This window comes from Carlito syrichta, unplaced genomic scaffold (assembly GCF_000164805.1).
Source record: "Carlito syrichta isolate Samal-C Ts95f unplaced genomic scaffold, Tarsius_syrichta-2.0.1 Scaffold307152, whole genome shotgun sequence".
In the NCBI taxonomy this organism is placed as follows: Eukaryota; Metazoa; Chordata; class Mammalia; order Primates; family Tarsiidae; genus Carlito; species Carlito syrichta.
In genome coordinates, this window is record NW_007251248.1 from 125427 (window position 1) to 135329 (window position 9903).

Below are 9903 nucleotides of genomic sequence, written 5' to 3' on the forward strand. Positions count from 1 at the left end.
AAAAAAAAAAAAAAAGAACAGCCTGGGCAACTTGGCGAGACCTCATTTCTACAATAAATCAAAAATTAGCTGGGCATGGTGACTATGATTCTAGTTAGTTGGAAAGCTGAGGTGGAAGGATCACCAGAGCCCAGCAGCTGGGTGGCTGTGAGTGTGCCACTGCACTCCAGCCTGGGCCACAGAGTGGGACTCCAACTTCAACTCCCCAAAAGAAAAAAAATTCACAATATACCTGTACACAGATATACATAATACACACATAGAGAATAACATATGTAATACATACAAATATATATATTTTTTGAAATAAAAATATTCAGAGTGTTTCTATATATATGTTATATTATTATACAGTATATATTTATATAATAAGATAACATATTTTGAAATAAAATATATATATTGAGAAAGCCACATGTGTACACAGAAAGAGAAACACATACATACATAAGAGTATATAATATACATGCACATAAATAACTATATAAAATACACACATGGCCAGGCTCAGTGGCTCAGCCTGTAATCCCAGCACTTTGGGAGGCCGAGGTGAGTGGATTGCCTGAGCCTGCGGGTTCGAGACCTGCCTGGGCAACTTAGCGAGACCTCATCTCTACAATAAATCAAAAATTAGCCGGACGTGGTAGTGCGTGCCTGTAATTCCGGCTACTCGGAAGGCTGAGGTAGAAGGATCGCCGGAGCCCAGCAGGTCGAGGCTGCGGTGGCCAGGAGCGGCCACTGCACTCCAGTCTGGGCAACAGAGTGAGACTCCAACTCAAAAAAAAAAAAAAATTAGCTGGGTGTGGTGTCGTGCACCTGTAGTCCCGGTGACTCAGAAGGCCAAGGTGGGAGGCTGGCCTGAGCCCAGCAGGTTGAGACTGCAAGTGAGCTGTGATCATGCCACTGACTTCAGCCTAGGCGACAAAGTGAGACTCCGACTCAAAAGAAAAAGAAAAAAGTTAGAGAGAGAGAAAGAGTGAGATAAGACACACCCAGATCTAATGCTTTCCTGACCCACTGTATGTGTGTTCTGACCCCCCCACAAATGTGCTTTTGCCTTTTACTAGGGATAAAAACATGCTTATGTAACCCCAGTACAATGATTTCAGGAAACTTGACCCTGACGCAGTACTGTTATCTAATCAAAGGTCCACAGTCCAGTTTCATCAACCGTGCCAAGCACACGCTTTTCGCCTGCATTTCACTGTCTTGTCTCTTTGTTCCTTCAGGAGTCTTGCTATGTTGCCTAGGCTGGTCTTGAACTCTCTTGGGCTCAAGTGATCCACCTCAACTTCCTGAATAGCTGGGATTACCAGCACATACCACCACTCTCAGCTAATTTTTGTATTTTTTGTAGAGATGGAATCTCACTATGTTGCCCAAGCCAACCTCGACCTCCTGACCACCAGCAATTTTCCCACCTCATGCTCCGGCCTCCCAAAGCGCCAGGATTACAGGCATGAACCCCTGTGCCATGTCAACACTGACATTTTTGAGGTGTACACCTTGGTTTCTTGTAAAACATCCCTCACTTTGCCTTTGTCCGATGTTTCTTCCCTGGGAGGTCCCTGCCATGCATTTTGGCAGTGACATCGTGTCCTTCTCAGTGCAGGAAATCAGGTGGCACGTGATGTCCACTTGCCCCTTATCGGAACTCTGGATTGTGACGACATAAGTTGAATCCCACACGATCAGTGCCGAAATGGGGGGTGCACATAGGCCTAGAAGAGCCCAGAAAAGAGATCAATCCCATTAGGTGAGGATTCCTGAAGCAGGGATTCCTAGGGATTCCCGGGCAGGGATTCCTCAGAGGTTCTCAAGGCGTGTGGAGAATACGTGACCCAAGTCCAGGAAAGAGTGGCTCACGCCTGTAATCCTTTTCAGGGCTGAACCGAGGATGACACCAAATGTGTGATGCAAGTGTCTGATGGTGTAATGGTGGGTGCTCGATAAACGGACACTGCTCTAATTTTTGCTATTCCTTGTGACCTCAGGGTTATCGCCTGTAGTGACCAAGTTCCCGGGCTGGGAGGAACTTGGGGGCAGGGCTGGGGAGTTGGGGGGAGAAGCAACTGCCTTCCCTTCTGAGTCAGCTCAGATTCTGAATCATTCTTTCTGCCCTGGGCCTCTGAGATTCCTGCCCTGGGGCTGACCTTTCCTCATGACCCGGATGTGAGCAGAGGGTGACTGGAAAGGCCATGGTCAGCTGCCAGGGGTGGTGGAGACAGTTCTCTGGAAGGCTTTGTGAACACAGAGCCCCAATACCCTTATGGGCGTGTCTGGGAGGAACCAGGCACATGTCTCAGGCCTGAGTGCATTTTTTTTTTTTTTTAAGTCAGGGTCTCACTCTGTCGCCCAGGTTGGAGTGCAGTGGCATGAACACAACTCACCACAGCCTTGACCTTCTAACCTCAAGCAATCCTTCTTCCTCAGCCTCCCCGGTAGCTGGGACTACAGGTGCGCACCACCGCACCTGGCTGGTCTCAAAATCCTGGGCTCCAGAGATCCTCCTGCCTTGGCCTCCCAAAGTGTTGAAATTACAGGCATGAGCCACAGCATCTGGCTAAAATTTTTTTTTTTTTTGGAGTCAGAGTCTTGCTCTGTCACCCAGGCTGGCATGCTGTGGCACACTCACGACCACCCCAGCGTCAACCTGCTGGGCTCAGACGATCCTTCCACCTCAACCCTCCAAGTAGCTGGAACTACAGAGATATGCCACCACATCTGGCTAATTTTTTATTTATTGTAGAGACGAGGTCTTGCCAAGTTGCCCAGGCTGTTCTCGAACCCGTGGGCTCAGGTAATCCCCTCACCTCGACCTCCCAGAGTGCTGAGATTACAGGCTTGAGCTACCGCACCCAGACAACTTTTTTAATTTTGTGTAAATCTCAGAACTCTTTTCTCATCAGCCTGTGGAAGTGTCTCCATTCTTCTTTCTTTCTTTCTTTCTTTCTTTTTTTTTTGAGTTGGAGTCTCACTCTGTCACCCAGACTGGTGTGCAGTGGCACGCTCCTGGCCACCACAGCCTCGACCTGCTGGGCTCTGGCGATCCTTCCATCTCAGCCTTCCAAGTAGCTGGAACTACAGGCACTTACCACCACACCCGGCTATTTTTTATTTTATTGTAGAGACGAGGTCTCGCCAAGTTGCCCAGGCTGGTCTCAAACCCCCGGGCTCAAGTAATCCACTCGCCTCGGCCTCCCAAAGCGCTGGGATTTCAGGCTGAGCCACCAAGCCCGGCCTCCATTTTCCACAGCTGTATAGTATCCTATTTTATCTTTGTGCCATGATCTTGCATTGTTCCTAATCTTTTGCACGCGGTTGTGAATAGCCATGTAGGTTGTCATTTTGTACATGTACAATGATACGTGACAGGTAAATTCCCTGAAGTGGAATTATGAGGTCAAAGGGGACGTATATTTGTAATTCTGGTGAATATTACCAAATCATACTTGACGGGCGTTGGGCCAGTATACATCACACCAACAATGTTGGAGAGTCTCTGCGTATTTCCTCACAGTATTGCCAACAAAGTGTTTTATTAAACTTGTGAATTTCTGCCAATCTGATAAGCGGAAAATGACATCTCACATACTTTAAATCTTCTCTAAGTAGAAGATTAATTGTTTTCAAATGTTTCATAGCCACTTAAAATAAAATTTAAAATAATAGCCGTAAAATAAAACAACCAGCCAGGTGCAGTGGCACTTGCCAGTAATCCCAGCACTTTGGGAAGCAGAGGCGAGAGGATTGCCTGAGTCCAAGGGTTCAAGACCAGCCTGGGCAACTTGGCGAGACCTCATCTCTACAATAAGTACAAAAATTAGCCAGGCGTGGTGGCTCACGCCTGTAGTTCCAACTACTTGGAATGCTGAGGTAGAAGGATCGCCGGAGTCCAGCAGGTCGAGGCTGCGGTGGCTGTCAGCATGCCACTGCTCTCCAGCCTGGGCAACTGAGTGGACTCCGACCAAAAATAATATAAAATAAAACAAAACAAAATAGCTATTTAAATTTTCTTTTCTTTTTTTTTTTTTTGAGTCAGAGTCTCACTCTGTCGCCCAGCCTGGAGTGCAGTGGCCACTCCCGGCCACCGCAGCCTCGCCTGCTGGGCTCCGGCGATCCTTCCGCCTCAGCTTTCTGAGTAGCCGGAATCACAGGCATGCGCTACCACACCCGGCTGATTTTTTGATTTATTGAAGAGATGAGGTCTCGCTGCCCAGGCGGATCTCGAACCCGCAGGCTCAGACAATCCACTCACCTCAGCCTCCCAAATGCACGGGATTACAGGCTGAGCCACCGAGCCTGGCTGCTATTTAAATTTTCATTGTCCATTTTTTATTGGCATGCTCTTTTTCTTTTTCTTTTTCTTTTTTTTTTTTTTATTTTTTTTGAGTTGGAGTCTCACTCTGTCACCCAGACTGGAGTGCAATGGCCGCTCCCGGCCACCGCAGCCTCGACCTGCTGGGCTCCGGCAATCCTTCCACCTCAGCCTTCCAAGGAGCTGGAACTACAGGCGTGCACTACCACACCTGGCTAATTTTTGATTTATTGTAGAGATGAGGTCTCGCCAAGTTGCCCAGGCAGGTCTTGAACCCGCGGGCTCAGGCAATTCACTCCCCTCGGTCTCCCAAAGCGCCGAGATTACAGGCTGAGCCACTGAGCCCGGCCTACATTTTTTGATTTATTGTAGAGATAAGGTCTCACCATGTTTCCCAGGTTGGTCTTGAACTCCTGGGCTCAGGCATTCTTCCTGCCTCAGCCTCCCAAAGTGCTGGGATGACAGGCACAAGCCACCACGTGCACCAGACCTCTAAAAGCTCTTTATTAGACAGATGAACTCTTTGTCCATGATATGAATTGGAATATGTATTTCTGAGTTTGTCGTTTGTCTTCTGACTTTGAATTTTTTTTGCTCTACAAAAATGTTATGTGTGCATGAGAGACATGGAGTGAACGTATCAATGTTTTCTTTTGTGATGTCTGGGTTTTATGTCATACTTAGAAAGTTTTTCTCTTCTGCAGAATTATAAAGACATTCTCTTGTTTTTTCTTGCATAACTTAATGTTTCATTTTCACACTTAATTCTTTGATTTAAAACACATCAGCAGGCATGGTGGTGTGTGCCTGTAATCCCTGCTACTCAGGAGGCTGAAGCAGGGGATTGTTGAAGCCCAGGAGTTCAAAGCCAGTCTGAGCAACACCGTGAGAGCTTGTCTCTAAAAACAAATAAGCAAAAGCCCTACAACATCTTAATGAATCAGCTACATTACCTCCCTAACTGGTGACTTGTATTAATGACATTCTGGAACCAGCCATAGTGGCTCATTCCTGTAATCCCAGTGCTTTAGGAGGCTGGGGCAGGCGGATCCTTTGAGGCCAGGAGGTTAAGACCAGTTTGGGCAACATAGCAAGACCCTTACCTCTACAAAAAATTAAAAAATTAAGGCCAGGCACGGTGGCTCACGCCTATAACCCCAGTACTTTGGGAGGCCAAGGTGAGAGGACTGCCAGAATTCACAGGTTCAGCACCAGCCTTGGCAGCTTGGCAAGACCTCATATCTACCATAAATCAAAAAATTAACCAGGCGTGGTGGTACGTGCCCATAGTTCCAGCTACTTGGAAGGCTGAGGTGGAAGGATTGCCTAAGCCCAGTGGGTCGAGGCTGCGGTGGCCGTGAGTGTGCCACTGCACTCCAGCCTGGGTGACAGAGTGAGATTCCGACTCAAAAAAAAAAAATTTTAAAAATTAGCTGGTAAACCAGGCTCGGTGGCTCAGTCTGTAATCCCACGCCTTGGGAGGCTGAGGTGAGTGGATTGCCTGAGCCCACGGGTTCGAGACCCGCCTGGGAAACTTGGTGAGACCTCATCTCTACAATAAATCAAACATTAGCCGGGCGTGGTAGCGCACGCCTGTAGTTCCTGCTACTTGGAAAGCTGAGGCGGAAGGATCGTCGGAGCCCAGCAGGTCGAGGCTGCGGTGGCCAGGAGCGGCCACGGCACTCCAGTCTGGGCGACAGAGTGAGACTCCACCACACACACACACACACACACACACACACACACACACACACACACAAATCAGTTGGCTGTGGTGGTATGCGCCTGTTGTCTTAGCTACTTGGGAGGCTGAGATGAAAGGATCGCTAGAGCCCAGGAGTTGGAGGCTGCAGTGAGCTATGATAAAAAAATAATAATAATAATAACACTGAAAACAGCCTATGTTCAGAGTAAGGGACAGTCATGGAATGGAACATGTTTTCAAATTGCAAACTATCTTTTCTTTTTTTGTTGTTGTTTTTCGAGTCGGAGTCTCACCCTGTTGCCCAGGCTGGAGTGCATGGCACGCTCATAGCCACTGCAGCCTCGACCTGCTGGGCTCAGGCAATTCTTCCACTTCAGCCTTCAAAGTAACTGGAACTATAGCTGCACACCACCATGCCTGGCTAATTTTTTAAATTTATCGTAGAGATAAGGTCTTGCCAAGTTGTCTAGGCTGGTCTCGAACCCCTGGGCTCAGGTAATCCTCTCACCTCGGCCTCCCAAAGTGCTGGGATTACAGGCTTAAGCCACTGCTCCCAGCTGCAAACTATGTTAAGGAAGTATCATGTGACCTGGACAATACACAGAGTGTGTTAAACAAGAAATCCAGAAATCCAGACTGCAGATCCAGTGATATTTCAATTTTTCTTTTCTTTTTTTTTTGAGTTGGAGTCTCAGTCGCCCAGACTGGAGTGCAGTGGCCGCTTCCAGCCACCGCAGCCTCGCCTGCTGGGCTCCAGCAATCCTTCTGCCTCAGCCTTCCGAGTAGCCGGAATTACAGGCACGCGCTACCACGTCCAGCTGATTTTTTTTTGATTTATTGTAGAGAGGAGGTCTCGCTGCCCAGGTGGGTCTCGAACCCGCGGGCTCAGGCGATCCACTCACCTCAGCCTCCCAAAGGCGCGGGATTACAGGCTGAGCCACTGAGCCGGCTGGCTGAATTTTTATATGTATTTATAGAGATGAGGTCTCGCTATGTTGCCCAGGTTGGTCTCGAACTCCTGGGCTCAAGCGATCCTCCCACCTTAGCCTCCAAAAGGGCTAGGATTACAGGCGTGAGTCACTGCAACCGGACTAGAAATTTAGATATCATCATCATCATTATTATTTTTTGAGTTGGAGTCGCCCAGGCTGGGTGCTGGCGATCCTTTCGCCTCAGTCTTTCAAGTAGCCAGAAACACAGTCGCGCGCTACCACGCTCGGCTAGTTTTTGATTTATTGTAGAGAGACGAGGTCTCGCCAAGTGGGCTGGGCGGGTCTCGAACCCGTGGACTCAGGCATTCCACTCGCCTCGGCCTCCCAAAGTGCCGGGATGACAGGCTGAGACACCGAGGCCGGCCTAGATATTAGTTTTATAACAATGAGAAAAGGTTAGAAGTGGAGGCTTTGGGGGGTTTTTTTGCACGAAAGAAAACACCTTTCCTGTAGGTCTCGGGTGGAAAACCACCAGTCCCCGGGGTTTACCCGGGAGGGAGGCGCCCCCTGGTGGTGGATCAGCCGTCGGGGCCGATCAAGGCCGAGGAGACACCCCAGAAACCTGAGTGTCTGATAAGGGGAAACTGCCCAGGGATTCAGGAGCCGGGCCAAGGGGGAAGTGGAGGTCGTAAGCAGCAATCTTTCTCTTCCTCACTCCCCTCCCTTCCTCCTTGGAGGCTATTTCATTCATTCATTTATTATTGTATTGTTTGTTTTTTTGATTCGGGGGTCTCACTCTGTCGCCCAGATTGGAGTGCAGTGGCCTGCTCTCCGCCACCGCCGCCTCGACCTACTGGGCTCCGACAATCCTTCTGCCTCAGTCCTCCAAGTAGCTGGAACTATAGGCGTGTGCCACCACACCTGGTTAAATTTTTTCTTTTTTGTAGAGGTGAGATCTTGCCAAGTTGCCAAGGCTGGTCTCGAACCCCTGAGCTCAGGTAATCCTCTCACCTCCACCTCCCAAAATATTGGGATTACAGGCATGAGCCACCACACCCGGCCCGTTTCATTAATTTAACGGTAACGTGTTCATCCGTTCTTCAAGAGTTTATTGAGTACCTACTGTGTGCCAGACCCTGTTCTAAGCACTCGGAACAAAGATCTTTGCCCTAACGCTGACTCAGTTACTGCGTAGAGGGGACACACCATAAAAAAGATAAGTCAGGAACATATGTGACATGTGACATGGTGATAAATACGAAGAGGAGAAATAGGCCGGGTGTGGTGGCTCATGCCTGTAATGCCAGCACTTTGGGAGGTCATTGCAGAAGGATTGCTTGAGCCTAGGAATTTAAGACCAGCCTGGACAATATTGAAGACCTCATCTCTACAAAAAACATTTAAAAATTAGCTGGGCATGGTGGCCTGTGCCTGTAGTTCCAGTACTCAAGAGGCTGAGACAGGAGGATCACCTGAGCCCAGGAGGTCGAGGCTGCAGTGATGGTGTCACTGCACTCCAGCCTGGGCGACAGAGAGACCCTGAGTCAAAAAAAAAAACAAAAATAAGAACAAATACGTAAGTAAATAAATAATAAATAGTTCAGCCTGGTGTGGTGGCTCACACCTGTGATTCCAGCAACTCAGGAGGCCAAGGCAGGAGGACTGTTTGAGTCCAGGAGTTCAAGACCAGCCTGGGCAAAATAGTGAGACTCCCCTCTCTTAAATAAAAGATAAAAATAATAAATGCATGGATATAAGTTGTGCAAAGCTGGGGGAGAGTGGTACAAGTAGCCACAGGGAGGTCTGGGATCAGACACATTTCGGAGGGGTGGGGTATTCCAGTACCAGAGCTGGGAGTCAGGCATGATTCTAGAGCTTTTAGGTGGTGAAACTAACACGGTGTGATCTAGATGGAATTAGAGCCTAGGAGGGCGGCGGGGGGGGGGGGGGGGTGGAAAGTTCGAAGACTGGGTGCACAGAGAGCCTTTTCTTTCTTTTTTTTGAGTTGGAGTCTCACTCTGTCGCCTGGACTGGAGTGCAGTGGCCGCTCCCAGCCACCGCAGCCTCGACCTGCTGGGCTCCGGTGACCCTTCCGCCTCAGCCTTCCAAGTAGCTGGAACTACAGGTGCACGCTACCACGCCCGGCTGACTTTTTTTGATTTATTGTAGAGATGAGGTCTCACCAAGTTGCCCAGGTGGGTCTCGAACTCGCAGGCTCAGGCAATCCACTCACCTCAGCCTCCCAAAGGTGCGGGATTACAGGCTGAGCCACCGAGCCCGGCTTCTTTCTTTTTTAATTTTTATATTTATTTTTGCTTTTTAGAGTCAGGTCTCACTCTGTCACCTGGTGTGGAGTGCAGTGACACGATCATAGCTCACCACAGCCTTGATATCCTGGGCTCAAGTGATCCTCCCACCTCAGCCTCCCAAAGTGCTGAGATTATGGGCATGAGCCACCACACCTGGCTAATGCTGCCTTTTGAAGCTCCTGGTTGGGCCGGTCCACCTTAGGTCAAGGGTGTGAGTGTTCAGGGACAGGCACAGCCTCTCAGGGGCAGCTGGGCATTCCAGACTGGGGCCGGGCTGCCCCGGAGTTCACCAGAGGTCCCTGAAGTGGTGAAAGGGCTGAGAGTGGCTTCCAAGGGGTTCTTGTGCATTCTGGAGTGGCTGGGAAGCTGTCTCTCCTTCTCTCTTTTCTCTGCCAACTCGAGCCTCAGCCTGGGATGGAGTGGGACCGAGAAGGATCACTTGTTTTTTGAGTCAGAATCTCACTCTGTCACCCAGTCTGGAGCACAGTGGCATGCTAACGGCCACCACAGCCTTGACCTGCTGGGCTCAGACAATACTCCTGCCTCAGCCTTCCAAGTGCCTGTAACTATAGGCGTGCGCCACCATGTCTGGCTAATTTTTTGATTTATTGTAGAGATGAGGTCTCACCAAGTTGCCCA